Source organism: Calidris pugnax, unplaced genomic scaffold, assembly GCF_001431845.1.
Source record: "Calidris pugnax isolate Ruff unplaced genomic scaffold, ASM143184v1 scaffold134, whole genome shotgun sequence".
In the NCBI taxonomy this organism is placed as follows: Eukaryota; Metazoa; Chordata; class Aves; order Charadriiformes; family Scolopacidae; genus Calidris; species Calidris pugnax.
In genome coordinates this window covers 268,528-284,694 of record NW_015090873.1, presented here as the reverse complement: position 1 = coordinate 284,694, position 16,167 = coordinate 268,528, and the positions used below count along the sequence as shown (strand labels likewise).

At 41.7% G+C, this 16,167-nt stretch overlaps 1 protein-coding gene across 1 annotated transcript in view; it reads right to left on the bottom strand.

The window, feature by feature from the left end:
* Positions 1 to 16,167, bottom strand: part of MEGF11 (multiple EGF-like-domains 11) — a 291,887-nt gene that overhangs the window by 144,764 nt on the left and 130,956 nt on the right. The gene's annotated exons all lie outside the window — the stretch shown is intronic.

Here is a 16,167-nt window from a genome sequence, read left to right as displayed (position 1 = left end):
TGCAGCTTTGCCCATATAAGAATTACAGACTTAGTTATAGGTCTTTTGGTGGAGATTTGACCCCTGCTGCCTCCCTGCTGTAATAAAACTCCTAAACCCTTTTGGACCATTACTTCTACAACTTGCCTGAGGGCATGGGAATGCAGCAGTTAAGGGGCTGCTCTCGGTTTTTAACCAAGAGATGAGGCTTCATCCAGTGACTGAACTGGCCAATATACAGCAAAAGAAATAATCCAAACCAGAGGCAGGGCTGGTAAGGATTACTTGTCCCAGAATAAATTACTCTTTCCACCAACTCTGCCCCATGCGAAGCAACAACTTGCTAGTCCTTGTTCAGCCATTGCCAGCATGTCCTTTTTCAAAACATAAAAATAGGGTTCCTCAATGGTCTAAAAAGGCTATTAGGAGCACTTATTCTAAGCTCTGAAATATGTATCCAATTCTCAATTTGCTTATATGTCTTTTACTTATATCAACATTGGTGTTCTTTCTTTGTAGCGGTGATTGGAAACTGATACAAAATCATGACTAGAAAACATTTAGCATTGCAGTGACGGGAGTTGTTTTTCATGGCATTTATCATCCCACTGCTTGCTTTTCAGAATTAAATTTCTAACACAATTCTTTTTTTAACAAACATATTAGGGGAAAATATTAAACGTTCACTGGTAGAGAAGTCTATTTATCGGAGACAAGCACACTAAAAGCCATAGCCTGCTAAATTCTGAGCCTGCAGTTCACTAAATCACATAATTCAGCATTAGAGGGTAAGGACTATTCATCTGGGAGATTTTGTGCTGAAAGAATCTTAAAAACTTTTGACATAGCCTGGATGTGAACGTGTAGGAGACCAATGCAAAGAAAACCATGTTGTGTGCTTGGGTGACAACCAGAATGATGGGGGTGTCCTTCACAATACACGAAGGAGGTAGTAGACAGGGCACAGTGGGAGAGGAGAGGAGGATGCAAATACTTCTGTTCCAAAACACAAATAACGTGAGCTGTCCAGACAGACAGACGAGTCGAATTTGTTTCTTGAAATGAGATTATGTGTAGGCAAACATACACAGATCAGATTATGTGTAGGAGGAGAAGGGAAGGAGACCAGAACTGATTTCAAGGAGGGTACAGCCATCATTGGCAAGAGTAGGCAATAAGAAAAGGAGGGTGAGGGTGACAGCATTTTGGGGGGACTTGGCCAAGAGAGAAGCGCCATGTCAGAACGATAAATCTGCAATTGCACTGGTCCAGATAGCACAAAAACCCATGGGCTCTGAGCCAGAGGGCAGCTTCCACGTTCATGTTTGTGAACAGAGGCCCAGACATCAGCAGAGATTAAAAGTCTTTTCAAAAGATAAAGAGGAAGAAGAGGAGCAAAAGCAGCAGCAGCTCCTGAATGGCACCAATGGCTTCCGATTTAGGAAATGCCTCAAAGAGGAAGTGTGTAAATAGGAAGATAATATCTATCCATCCATCCATCTACACATACATATAGTTTCATAACCATAGATAACTAAAGCTGGACAGCCATGAGCACAACAAATACACATCTATGTGCACATGGGCATGTACAGGCATATATAGAGAGACATAAATATACAGGTTATAAAAATGTGTATGACACACATGTATAAAATATGTAAACCAGATGAAATATAAAATAGATGTACACCTTATTAATGTACATTGAATGTGTACTGTTTATTCAGAGCTGCAATATTCAGGTGTACATATATGCACTCAGACATGGGATATTTACTTGGACAAAATTCAAAACTTCTTTAAGTCTCTATGAGTATTCCTACAATATTAGTGGCCTGGTTGTGTGCAAAGGCTATGAGTTAGACTGAACGTAAAATCCTCATGAATTCATCAACAAAATTCTTCTGGGTCCTCATTTTCCAGCGAAAAGAGGATGAAAATTTTTAAAATTGTACCAGGAGACATTAATTACAAACTAATCTAAATCCATTATCATCCTGGAGTCAGGATGGAACAATGACGGGTGAAATGTGTTCTTAGGACAACCAAAGGCCACTGTTGGGACAAGGTTTCAACCTCCACGTGGTCTGTGGAAGCTGCTGCACATCAAAGCCCACTCAGGAGAGCTGAAATTATTCTCCGTTGAAATCCATACCAGCATTTTGACAATGACAAATGCCATACATCATTAGAGTTCTTTATTCTTTATGCTTTATTTGCTAAATTTATTAGTCAATAATAATCACATAATAAATGGGGAAAAATATGTTTTTTGTTGTCTTTGTTCAAGTTTCTCAGTGTGAGAGAGCAACATGTGGCTAATTTTTTGTATATCCTTGAACAGCCTGAAATGACAGATTGCCCATAATCTGTTATAAAATCTCCGTGCCAGAACATGACAATAGAAAGCCCCATGGAGTGTCTTGGTTGTCTCAACGGGAATAATTTAATGCTAACCAACAGCAAAAGGGTGACCCAGTTCGGAGAGGCCTGGAGAGAGATACATTGCTGGTGGCTCCGACCATGTGTGGCTCCACGCAGGCACAGTTAAAAGGCAGATTAATAGGCAGTCAGGTGTGAGGAAAAAAGCCAAGGAGCCCTACTGTGGAACACACGGCATTTATCCTATTTTGTAAAGCACTTTATGAATTAACCTAGGCTGGTCTTTTTTAAATAGTGAGCAGCCAAAGATTCACACCAGCGTTTCTCCAGCCTGATCTGTATTCCAAACCAGTACCGCTCACATAAATCTCACTGTTGTTTCTTACTAGAGAGTGAAAGAGAAAAAAAGAAAAGCCGCCGCTAAATCAATAGGCTGCATTGCACACCCCAGTATATGGAAGTACTAGTGCTGGGCTTATCATTTGTGCTGCCACCAACTAATTGCTGTAACTTGCACTTCATTATCCTCTGTAATATGGTTACAATAATAGAGAATGACAAATAAGAACTGTTATCTTTCTACTGGCCGGTCTTTACTCGCAGGGTGAGTCCTCGTTCAAATGCATCTATCTGGATGAATAAGATTTACCAGATTACACAGTGACTTAAAAGGTTTAATGCGGGAGTGATGGAGAGCTGCCTTAGGAAATATTTTCACAGGCACGCTTTTGGGATCTAGCACAAAAAAGTCTTTACTGCTGCTTTTGTACCCACCATGGTTTCCCTGAGCTCTGCGTTTCAGTCAGCAACGCTGGCAGACAGAAAACCTGATTCCTCTGAAACACTTAACATGCCTTATGTCTTCCCTGAATCAGGTCTTCCAGTCATTCACACACCAGAGAGGTGGTCTGATTCTTTTGATGTTAAATTAGGCACCGTCACTAATAAAACTGCCTACATTGATTATCAAGGAGAAACGGGCAAAGGATATTATGGAGAGGAGAAAAGACTTTGGGGTCTGGCAAGAAAGGAAAAAAGTATCAGATCATTAATGTGTGTCCTAGTTAAAGAAAACCCTTTGTTGCAGTAAAAAAGAGGAACTGTAGAAAATCTGAATGAAACATCTAATATCCACATTATGGCCACCTGGTCTCTGGTGGTGTTCAGAAGGGGAAGAGGAGCCTCCCAGTCCTCATCTGTAGCTTCTAAATTCTCTGCAAGAGACCAGTTTTCCCCATTGGCTGTAAAGGATGTGCACGGTATCAGAAGGAAGGAGAGAATGGGGAAGCCATCGTTATGAAGTCTTCATTTATGCTAATGATCCTTAAAAACGTCAGTGTTGGACTTCATGAGACACTGCAATGAAAACTCAGAAGTTTCACTAGTCAAATGACTGCACTTAGGAATTACATTTATTTAAGGCCATGGAAGCCCCCCATCTAAGTGTCTCCAAGGTGGGCACTTTCCCTGGGCATACCCAACACTCACAGACACCACCGCTGTTTGTCTACAACAAAAGATGATGTAGCATTAATGCATGGGTATGCAGAATTAAAGATATCCACAGGTGAAGAAGCATAAAAAAAGGTATAACAAAGAAAAATGGTCTGGACCATTTCTTTTCCAAAGCCTTCCAAACCAAATCTGAGTTAATTAATTGCCCACTCCGTGCTGTTAGAGCAGCCATTCAGCCATTCCATAACAGCGGCTGTGAGGCAATTTCCCTTCTCACCCCATGCTGAGCTCTCCTTTAAACTTCTGGATTTTTCCAACTCCTTCTGGAGATTTTTATTCCTTCCTATCTTGTTTTAGGGACATAAGATGCTCTTTTTGTTGTTTTTTTTTTTTGTTTAGTTACAAACTAGTTATGATCAAGAATCTCTCGTAGAAAACAATACTACGCACTTGTCCATAATTACATGTAACCCAGCTCTCAATAGAATCATAGAATCACAGAATCATAGAATCATAGAATCATCTGGGGTTGGAAGGGACCTCTGGAGATCATCTACTCCAACACCCCTGCCATAGCGTGTCTACCTAGAGCAGGTTGCACAGGAACTTGTCCAGGTGGGTTTTGAATGTCTCCAGAGAAGGAAACTCTACCACCTCTCTGGGCAGCCTGTTCCAGTGCTCCACCACTCTCACAGTAAAGAAGTTCCTCCTCATGTTTAGATGGAACTTCTTATACTCAAATTTGTGTCCATTTCCTCTTGTCCTGTCACTGGACACCACTGAAAAAAGACCGGTCCCATCCTCCTGGTACCCTCCCTTTAAGTATTTGTAAGCATTGATTAGATCCCCCCTCAGTCTTCTCTTGTCAAGACTCAAAAGACCCAAGTCCCTCAGCCTCTCCTCATAGAAGAGATACTCCAGGCCCTTAATCATCTTTGTGGCCCTTTTTTGTACCCTCTCCAGCAGTTCCCTGTCCTTCTTGAACTGGGGAGCCCAGAACTGGACCCAGTGCTCCTGATGGGGCCTCCCCAGGGCAGAGCAGAGGGGCAGGATGACCTCCCTCGATCTGCTGGCCACGCTCTTCTTGATGCACCCCAGGATGCCATTTGCCTTCTTGGCCACATTGCTGGCTCATGGTCATCCTGTTGTCCACCAGGACTCCCAGGTCTTTCTCCTCAGAGCTGCTCTCCAGTAGGTCAGCCCCCAACCTGTCCTGGTGCAGGGGGTTATTTCTCCCCAGGTGCAGCACCCTACACTTGCCCTTGTTAAATTTCATTAGGTTTCTCTCAGCCCATCTCTCCAGCCTGTCCAGGTCTTGCTGGATGGTGGCACAGCGTCCCTTCATGCAGGTCATTGATGAATATATTGAAGAGGACTAGACCCAGTACTGACCCCTGGGGAACACCACTTGTTACAGACTTCCAGCTGGATTCTGTGCCCAAAATCACGACCCTGTGAGCTCTGTCTTTCAGCCAGTTTTCAATCCACTTGACTGTCCGTCCATCTAACCCATACAATATTTAAGGACCACAACAGTACATAAAAGTAAATCTAAACACGACCATGGATCAATGTCTCATTTGTATTATTTCAAATGCTCTGCTAGTTAATGATGTTTTGAATTGTTTTATGATTATTATAACCTGTCTGATAGTTAAATCAATCAAATAATCATTGCTGTAGTTCATCAAATATACATGTCTGGAACGACGGTACTTCCCTTGCATACTACTGAGGAAAAACAACATTTCCTTATTACATATATGATTAGTTAGTCTTAACATTCCAGAAATGTGGTGAAATAGTGCCTTGGAGGTAATAGTTAAATATTTTTGCATATGTTTACAGAGCTTCTACTTTTCTTAGAAAGACAAAGACATAAATTATCCTGCACACTGTTACGTAGTCACTGGCGCGTATTGACTGCAATACGTTACTCAACGCTGCTTCACACCCGCATTTACATACACTTCTAGAAATTCTTCCAGCAATTTTTCTTCACAACTATACTGTATCACCCTCATTTTTGCTTTTTAATTTTAATAAACCAGTCTTCCAAAAGCTTTTCTACATCCATGTGGATACCAGTTTTTCTGTGAACAGCATGAAAATGAAGTACTTGTCTTACCACTGCATTGACATTATCATGGTAAATTGCTTTCAAATATCACTTTTACCTGTAATATTAGCACAATAAAATGTTTTAAATTTGCCTACTGTGTCTCAGAAATTGCCCTGATGTTGAATTACTTCTCATAGTACATTAACAATTATTTTAATAACTGTCAGGAGCAGTGCTGGACGTTTCATTCTCCTAAATGAATGGAGATCACAGCTCCAAGGACACAGGTAGTTTATTAAATTACATAACTCTTGGCCTTCAGGCAGGTGATGTGAAAGACTTACATCTATATATCAATTACAAGTTTATTGTACTAATAGCTTGTAGGATTAGAGCATCTGCAAGCTGCAGTTTTATGCAAAACTCAAGATCAAGGCTTCCCATGCAGTGATTCCCATTAGCGCATAATAAAGATGAATGCAACCCAGTGTTGCTCAGAAAGACCGTTAACTAAATGAAGAAAGCAGTTCAGTGAATGCGGAATCTGTACAGGAGCCAAATCCAACTCCCTCTTATAACTCAGAAATGCAACATTTGGGCAGCTGCCCGAGGAAGGAAAGAAGAAAACCCAAGCCTGCATGCAGTTTTATTTCTCACCGACTATCAGCCCATGGTTATAAAACCTAACTAAATACTTTGATTTCTTTGTATGTGCTGTTCCAGGCTCTTTAACCCATGTATTTTTGGGTTTAGAAATGTAATTGATATGCAGGCCATGTTACATGCATTATGGTAACTTTGCAGTTAGGGATATAACATATTCCCACTAAATTTCAGTATGATGCAGTCCAAAGTGAAAACAAGATAAAAAGAATTCAGAAGATGAGATCTCAGTGGGGTTTCATAATCCTCAGCATGTGTACAGTGGAGAGGCAGAGATCCAAATGACCTGGACAAATCTGCATAAAGTTTTGTAGAAAACATAAATGAGTTCCTGAAGTAATCACTCCATCAACACGTGGGATTGTATCCCCACCTCTCCCACTCTTCACTTCTGCTTGCACAAGACGACTTGCATAATAAGTAGAAACTGCATTTGCAACGTACTATTTTTTGAGCCTTTAGGACGAACACCATTCAACCTGACTACCTGGTGGATATATTTAATAATGTATCAAAAACATGTATGCTGTGTCGGATTCTAAGGAGAGAAACAAGGAATGACAGTCTCTAAACATTAGTTTGTTACACAACTTTCAAAATATAAAGGGCTGAACTCACATAACCTCTGCATTGCACAAAGTAGGGAATTTGGCATTGACCGTGTGGTCCAAATTTGACCTATCACTCCAAAGAAGGTTACCAGAGAATGCTGGCATGGGGTGGTTACGATGTTAGCTTGGAAAGGAAGTTACATTTGGTAACCAAGAGTGAAATTCTGGTCAAACAGAAACAATGAGACATAAATAACATGGAACACCCAACCCTCTGAAGAAATAGGCTGTGGTTACCACAGCTGAAGGTGACTTCAAAAGCTGGTCCTGGACTAGGTAGAAGAGTGTGACTGGAGAGAATCCTCTGGCATGTACCATTTGAGTACTGTCGTTTGTCAGGGTCCTGGGTGCACCGATGGGCATTGATGGCCCTGCCCAGCCTCCTCTGGGGCCACCACCCCATACTCCCTACCCAAGGACCCAGAGGCTCCATCTCAGCTCAGCCCTGGGCCTTCAGTCCCTGCCTGAGCGATGCTGTAGGTGGGTTTGTCTCCAGCTCTGTCCCAGCTTGGCCACTCAGCCCTGGGCCTTCAGTCCCTGCCTGAGTGATGCTGTAGGTGGGTTTGTCTCCAGATCTGTCCTAGCTTGGCCTTGAACCCTGTTGATCCCCAGCCCACGCACTCATATCCTGGCCTGACCTTGGACCAGCCTTGTCACCACGGCCCTGCTTGACAGTCACTGTACCATGCCCGAGTATCTGGAGCAGGTCTCCTAAAACAGACTTTCAGAGTCACTCATGAGGAGCAAAGAAATGCAGGAGATGACAATACGCCACTTTAAATATGTATGAGATGCAGTACATTTTGATCAAGGACCTTCTGTAAATTCAGAAATGGTAGTCTGAGATGGAAGCATTGGTCAGCTACAGGAAAACCCCATGCTTTACTTAGCAGAGAGCAAAAAGGTGACAAAACCAGGACTAATTAAATGCGGAATGGATAAAAGTGTCAATAATTTATTGCAGAGAACCCTTTCATCAGCAGGGGCAACACTCTCATGGGTTTGGAAGACATACAGTTACAATCTGCCAGTATATTGACAGGCAGAGACGGCATTAACTGTAAAGTCTTAAAAGACTGGGCGTGTTGTAAGCAGCAAATCAGAAAAGAAAAATGAAGAAATCAGAAAGAAAGCACCCAAATAGTTCTTCAGAACCCTGTTACTAAACTAGAGACGTATTTCATATATCCTAATAACTGCCCAGTACAATAATTCCAAAATTTAAACTGTTGATATTACTTTTCACTTAGAACAGGGTTAAGCTTGTACATTTTTGAAATAATGTTTTTTAAATCAGAGGTCATTTGTTCATAGTAATTAGTGTGGGACATCACTCATGCTAATGTTAAACATACGGTCAAATGTAATAGCACTTTATTTATTGCTGCACTATGTTATATAATCCAAGTGCAAAACATATGAAAAGTCAAGACGCTGAAGCCTGCACTTCATTACGTTAATTCTCTAAATTATGATGATATTTCATTGCACCTCTTAATAGAGGAATCTTTTCTGCATCTCAGCTGCTGCTTGGCAGCCTGTACAAGAGGGATGTGGGTGATCCATTCCTGTAGCTGAGATCACACCCTGCCTGCAAGTGCCTCACCAGATGGTCAGCATATTGCATTTTCCCCTTGGTAACATCCTTTTTTTTCCCCCCTGCATCTGGAACTCAAATAGGAAAATACTTCTGTTGTTTCCTCTAGTGCTGAAGGTAGGGACGTATCCTCAGCTATTGCACAGAGCAGCTGCCCGTGTCTGCACAGGATTGGTTTTACATTGAGATATATCTGAATTTCGGATTCTGATTTCACCCTCCCCCAGTCTGTTGATTCACCAGTCAGGTACCTACTGTCACTTTGATCAAGAATTTCTACAAAACAATTGCTTATTTGATCTCAGGTGCTTCAAGTGTTTTTTATTCTATTCCAATGCTGCTTTGAAATGGGCTTTTAACATTCATTACTTCCAGCCTAAGATGCCTCTATTAGCTGATCAAAAGGTTTTCTTGACCCCATTTAAAACTTCTTCCCGCCTATTGTCCCCTAATGAGAGTCACGGTCCCACTGAGGTCCCCAGATGATGCTGTTTTCCGGAGAGATTTGTGTCTTAACACAAACCACTGAGTCATACAGCAGGTTATTGGGAGCTTTTCAGCACGTCCTGGGAAGCACCAGCACCCCACGCGAGGTCACGGGTGTGAGCTGATGAGATTGTATTCACTTTATTGTTGCCTTGCTCTGAGCACCAAAGAATGTAATAGCTTTTTAAAAATCCTGTGTTTGCATTAACTGATAATGTGTTCTGGGTGGAATGACTTTTTGATTGTAACGTTTAGCAACAGCTTCAAAGCTTTCAAAAGGCATCATTTTAATATGCACAGTGTTCACCTCCGCAAATAGCTGAAACCCCTAAACACTTTTCAAAAGAGTTAAAAATGTTCCTGGTATTATTTTCGGGGTTTATTCTCAAGTGTTTTCAATTTCTTTAGAAAACAACATCCTGAAACTACCAGTCATTCTGGAGACTACACAAGGAAGAGAGCTTGGCAAACAGGGAATTCAAATGGGCTGCCTTAAAGCTGTCACTTTTTAAACTGGCCACAGCAGTCAAAGGGAAGATCCATCTAACCCATGAAACAAAAGTGATATACAGATGATTGCTTACTTGCTTCATTTCTCTAAAAAAGCCTAGTTTCAGAAGAAAATGTTCAAAAGCTCTTCATATCAGGAATCTAAATCTTAAGATAAGACAGGAGAAAAAGAAGAGGAAGAGAAGAGGAAGAGGAGAGGAGAGGGAGAGGAGAGGGAGAGGGAGAGGGAGAGGGAGAGGGAGAGGAGAAGGAGAGAAGAGGGAGAGGAGAGAATGGGTTACCCAGGGACTTGCCAATCTGTTCCTTCCCAAGCTGGAGGGAAGGGTCACTTTGTGGCAAGAGGAGAGGAGAGGAGAGGAGAGGAGAGATTCCAATTGGAAGGGATCTACAATGATCTAGTCCAACTGCCTACCTTGTATTTTAGAAGTGATAGAAATATCTAAGGTGGTCTAAATTAGTTCTGGCATCACTACCAGTACACAAAGGGCACCAACAAACTCGACACCGACTGCCAGGCTGAGCAATGGGCACCTTGCAGAAAGCTCCTTCCCGTTCCACCTGCAGTGCTGACAATCTCTTCACTGAGGAGGTTAAATCCGTTGTGTTTACATGAACTCGTATCACGATCACGTGCAGAGCTAGATACATCTTACATCAATTTTCAAAGTGCAATTTAAGGCTTTTGAGAATTTCAGCCCCAGTTATTCTTTGTTAATGTCTCTAAATGAGGTAAAATTCCACTTCCACTTCTACAAATTTGTAATACTTTCTTTTCTCTCCAGACCAATTTTGTTTTGTCTACAAACCATTAGCTACAAGGAGTTACTCCAGAGTAACACTAATGTGCAATCACAATGTAAACCAGAGGGAATTGCCTGGGTGTGTTCTCATCTATACCATTCTCTTCTTTTCCCCTTTTTTTTCCTCTCTCTCCTCATTATCCCTCTCAGGAATCTTCCAAATGACTTTATTGAGTTTAGCATTTAACAGAGAAGCAACAAACCCACAGAATTCTCCCTTCATTACTAAAGCATCGTAATAGCATCTTGTTTTATTCATAAATAGTATTTCATCACAGTATCAAACTTGTTCCTGAGGAGGAGTATAGTATCTATAGTTTTATTTATAGGTAATAAATAATCATTTGCAATGAATTATTTTTAACTCTTGTTTTAACAACGTCAACACCGGCACCTCTAACTATGTAACTACCACAGACGCATACTCTGAGAAAGAGCAGGAATGCAAATCCATGCCATAAATGAAATTAAAACCCAACTCCACCCATGCCAGTGGTGGGCTGCCCACTAACCCACCTCCCTAGCACAGAACCAAGCTTCTGAGGTCAGAGCTGCTGCCATCACTGAGGTCATCCCACAAAACCACCTCTGCCCACCAGCCAGGCTACAGAGGTTCCTGAACCCAACTCTTCAAAGCTACACCCAGGGGGAAAAATCGCTCTGGGGGAGTTCTGGGGTTCCTGTATTCACAGAGGATCAGAACTGTCAACTTCCTGCATTGTGGAAAGAGAAACTCTTGGATTGTCAACGGCCTAAACAACATCACCTTAGAGATGCAGTAAATTCCTGGCTAAAAGACCTTACAGTCATGAGATTTTGCATATTCAAAAGCACAACAATATCTGGAGAGCTTGATTTGCTTTAAGACATTTAAGATTCCTCTGATCTTTATTCAGAAGGACCGCCAGCATACCTAAATAAAATTTACATTTACATTTGCCAGGATATGGAAAATTGTCTCAAGAATATGAATCTAAACTCGGCAAAACTTACATAAAATACTTTTTCTGTAAATCTATCTAAAATAGCAATTTGGCAGTATAGGGTGAAGGGCTTATTTGCGTGCACTTCAGATGACCCACTTAATTCATACCTGGCTTTTCTACATCACTTATACATTCGTCTCAGAACCACATCACATAAACCCTTCAGACCATCTTCCTTGTCTTGTAGGGCAGCTAAAACCTCTGAAGGAACAATGACCAGGGTGCCATATTCCACTATTGTTCCATAAATGAATTCCCACTGAAGTCAATTGGATCTCACATGAAAAATCCATGTTAGATGTGTCTCCCAGCAATAGGTTTTCTTCAACCATAGGTTACGTTTTTGGTGATGGACATGAGTTCTCATTCCTGTTGACAATTTTTACATACCTAATTAATTCCCTGAGCTCCCTATTAAAACTTCATGCAGAGTCTAGACACAGTCTAGAGGTGGCATTTTTGCTGGAGACATTTCAACCTATTTGATGTGTTCCTATCACTTTTTAATAAAACAGGAACTAATCTTGACATCTGAGTCAACAGGCATTTCATCCAAGAAGAACAGGAAAACGGTGACAGGATTTGATGGAAAGTAGTGCCTTTTTTCTGCAGTACACAGAGAGCTGGCATGTCAAGACAGTGTCATTGTATAAAAGCAAAGCAAAATTTGCTTCATATTAATCTATTTAATAAACAGAAGTCTTGAAGGAAAAATGAACATGTAAGATGCAGTGATACAGTTGTCTATTACTGATGATGACTTAGGCTGTGAATAAAGCCAGAAAGCCAGTTGAGGTCCCTAGGCTCCTTTGCTCCCAAATAAAGGAGTGTTCTGCGTGGGGATGCTCAGGCATTACAATTGATAGGCTTTTCAAAAGTTGCTCATAATGACAGCACTTATTCCAGCCAGACACTCACCCATATGCTTAAACGGGCTTAAAACCCTTCCTATTCAGCAAATCATGCGATTAACTTTAAGCACGTGCTTAAAAGCTTTGTTGAACTGGGTTTAAATAAGCAGATGTTGTAAGCGAGGAGAATGGAGATAAAAGTGACCGCAGAGCTAGAACCAGCCAAAGCTGAGCAGAGCCAGGTCCCAGGGGCCTGGAGGAACAGGGTGCCAGCCTGACGTAGACCATTCCCAACACCACCACCAACTCGGTGTTCACACAAGTGGCACAACGGTAATGAAATGTTACAATTGGCTAGTTTAATGTTCTGACTTAATATGACCAGCTGCTTTTCAGGCAGCAGTTCTGTACTGTAGACAGTATCCCAAGGTTAAGTCCAAAGGATACTTGAAGGAGGATTCCAAATGCAAGCACTGCTCCCGTTCGTGTGGATCTTCTCTGATTTCAGAAGGACACGTCAGCTGGAATGGGTTTAAACCCTAACTCAGGGTTTATAGTGCCTTCCCCACAAATCCAAGGAAGACCCCTTTTGATGTTCAGTTATGCTTCAAAGCATGTTTGTGACAATTATTTTGGCAATATTCCTCTGGGAAGTCCAGGTGACCCCAGGGCCTGGCCGAATCCTGGTGAACATCCCCAGGAGTGTGGTTAGTTGGTCTGTCAGTCTGTCCTGGGGACAAGAGAGAGGCCAGGGACAGACTGGGTGGATGCTCTAATACCAAAAGTTGCTGCAGTGTGTAAGAGGCTCTGTCTTTTGCATTTCCTTGCAGGGAACAAAGAAGAGGGGACATAAAATCTTCCACTCAGTTGCTGAAGTCGTCATTGTGGCAAAGATAAAGTAGCTGGATAGGAGCTAGAGCCATTTAGCAATTAACTGACATTTTAAAAAACAATTCTTTTGCAACATTCAGACAACTAGTTTTATTATCTAGTTAATGGTAGCACTTACTGAAGCTAATTTTATGTGTAATAAAACTTCATTACTATCCCTTCTTCTGAGAGAAGGGATGCAGAGGACAATTGGAAAAGAAACATATGGTTCTTATACTTTATCGGTCATATATGTGCATATGAGACACCATAAGTATCTAAAACTTTCTGCTTTCTTTTTTTCCCCTCTTTCTTTCTTTTTTCTGGCTGTGGAACTGCTTTGCTCTTTCATGTCAGAGGTCACCCATCAAATTCTACTCTCCCCTTTTTTTTCCGATCACAAATCAATGATGAGGACAACGGAAGGTCAAATCCTTTCTAAAAACAGCTCTAATGCTGCTGTTTGCTTATTCAAGGTCTGCGGAGTCTCTCTCTCTGGCAGAGACTCCTCAAGCAGCACGTTCCAAATCAGCAGAACTGGGTTTTGGCTGCTCCCCCTGATGGATTAACCACCTGCCCAAGCCACCCCGCTCCAGCCTTCAGGCTCTTGCTGGGTCCTGTCAGAGCAGCACTTGGTGTGAAGATGCATGAGAACTGAAAGGTGAGGGGGAGCCCTGTCACAGGGAAAGGTGACAAGATGACACGGCTTTTAACTCTTCTTCGATCAGCAGAGGGTTTCAGCCAGCCCAGCTCAATTCAAGCAGATCTGGTTTTCTATCAGTCATTGTTATTAGCTTGGTAATTGTTATATTCAGGGAGAAAGAAGTAGGCAGATTGGTATTTCGTATGGTACACATTTAAAAGCATAAGACTGAGATTTTATAAAGAAGTCACAGACTTGCGAAGTATGTCTATTATATTTTAACACAAAGAAAGGAGAGACCAACAAACCTGAGCGGGCTCTGCATAATAATCTTGAAATAAGCATGGGGGGCTCCTCAGTGGGAAAATTTCAGTCTGTATCAGATAATTTTGGTGCTTTTCCTGGCTGTTCTGCAACGCTGCTTTCTACAGGTGAGGAACTACAGGTGAAGAGCTATAGGTCTACGCTTTACCAAGTTGTCCCTTGACACTGCAGAGGCTACATCATCGACACCCCCTGAGAATCTGCTGGTGTCTCTTCTCTGGAGGCTCAAGCAAAAGTAGCTGGACTGTGTGGAAAAGGCACTTATTAAAATACAAACACTTATACCACAAAGAAAGATCATCTGGAAAGTGCTGGCAAAGTATATTTTTTTTTCTCTCCTTTTCCTATTTGTTCCAGCAGGACAAGCCAAACCCAGCTGTCACTTGCAATGCTGCAAACAAAACAAGTGGGTGTAAATTGTAAAACCCCCATTTGGGGTTGAAAGTGCTAATTTCCACCAAGTGAGGACCTGAGCCACCGGTTAATTTTACTGGTGTTGCTCAGCTATAACCCAAAGTAGGATTTTTTTTCTCTGTATCTTTCGCTTCTGTTTAAGTCGAAGCGATTTTATGAATATGTTTAACAATGAGCACCCCAGGGACAGCTTGGTAAACCAAGCAAGAGAGAGAAGAAAGGAATTATAGATCTGTTTTTCAGACATTACAGTGTATGCTCAATGCAGTGATCATGTCTTCATGCATACCCTATCCTCCTCGTGACAGGGGAATAGACACCTACGCTACTGACAAAGTCAAAGGCGCTGGATGGAGCAGTGATTCAAAAAAAACTTGCGATTTGGACCCAATTGTTTTCCACTCTTTGTAATTACTTTAACTTTCAACATCAGTTTTCTGGTGAGCAATTCAGTAAGCAAATCAATTTCCCCTTTTCCTAGGAGAGATCCTGTCTAGGTTCAACTTTAGAAAAAGTGCTATGTGACGGGATCTTTCAGATGCGTGTTCTTCAGCTGAAAACAGCTTTATTCATTATTTCAGCTGCAGGTATAGTCTGTATCTATTTCCATCTAACTTTCCCCGGACAGGTTTATTTACTCTACCATGTATGTGGCAGTGATATCCTTTGAAAATATAGGAGGGAACTCAAGAATCACAGCTTTTCACTGGGATTTCACTTTCACTGTGATATACAGAACTTCTTTAATCATGGGATGGCTCAAGGTACAAAATCTTATGTAGAAACCATTGGAAAGCAATTGCAAACTATTTTGGGCAGGCGTCATCAGTATCTCAGCGATCTGCACTGGTAGACACTTCGGTTTCTGTAGTAATTCTAGTAAACTGATAGTACGTGCCTTTGGAATATCTTTGGAAGCCACACTACTTTCTGAAAAGCGTGTGGCACATAAAGGCTGTGGGGCAGAACGGCAGCGACGTGTGGGAGCACTCAGCTGGGGCAGCCAGGGGATTGGGGTTCATGCCAAACTCAACCTCTTGTAGTCTTTTAGACCATGTCGTGGGACTGGATGTTCCTGGATGTTCCCTCATGCTAATTCCGTGCAGTCTTACAGCACTTGCTTTGCTTTAATGACATGCATATGCATATGTAAACTTGGCCTAGGATGTGCTAAATGCTTTTCTAAATATGGATGAACTTCTGAATTGGAGCCTTCTCACAGTCATATTCCCACCTTTGTGAAATGTAAGAAGCAGTGGGAGGTGGTTTTTTGCTTTGCAGTATCATAAAAAATACAATGTTAAAACCAGCTCGGTGCCTATTGTACGGGAAATGATCTGAGAGCATCATGTTCAAAGAGAAGTGGGTGACCCACTGTGAAATGTGAATAATGTCCCACTTTTCATGCCTTGGTCTGCCCATCAGAAGGTCTTCTCTGAGATTTAAGTATTGTTTTTATATTTCTTCAGTATTTTCAGATGAAAAGTCTAATGTCCCAAACATCATTATTAACTGAAATTCATTGAATAGT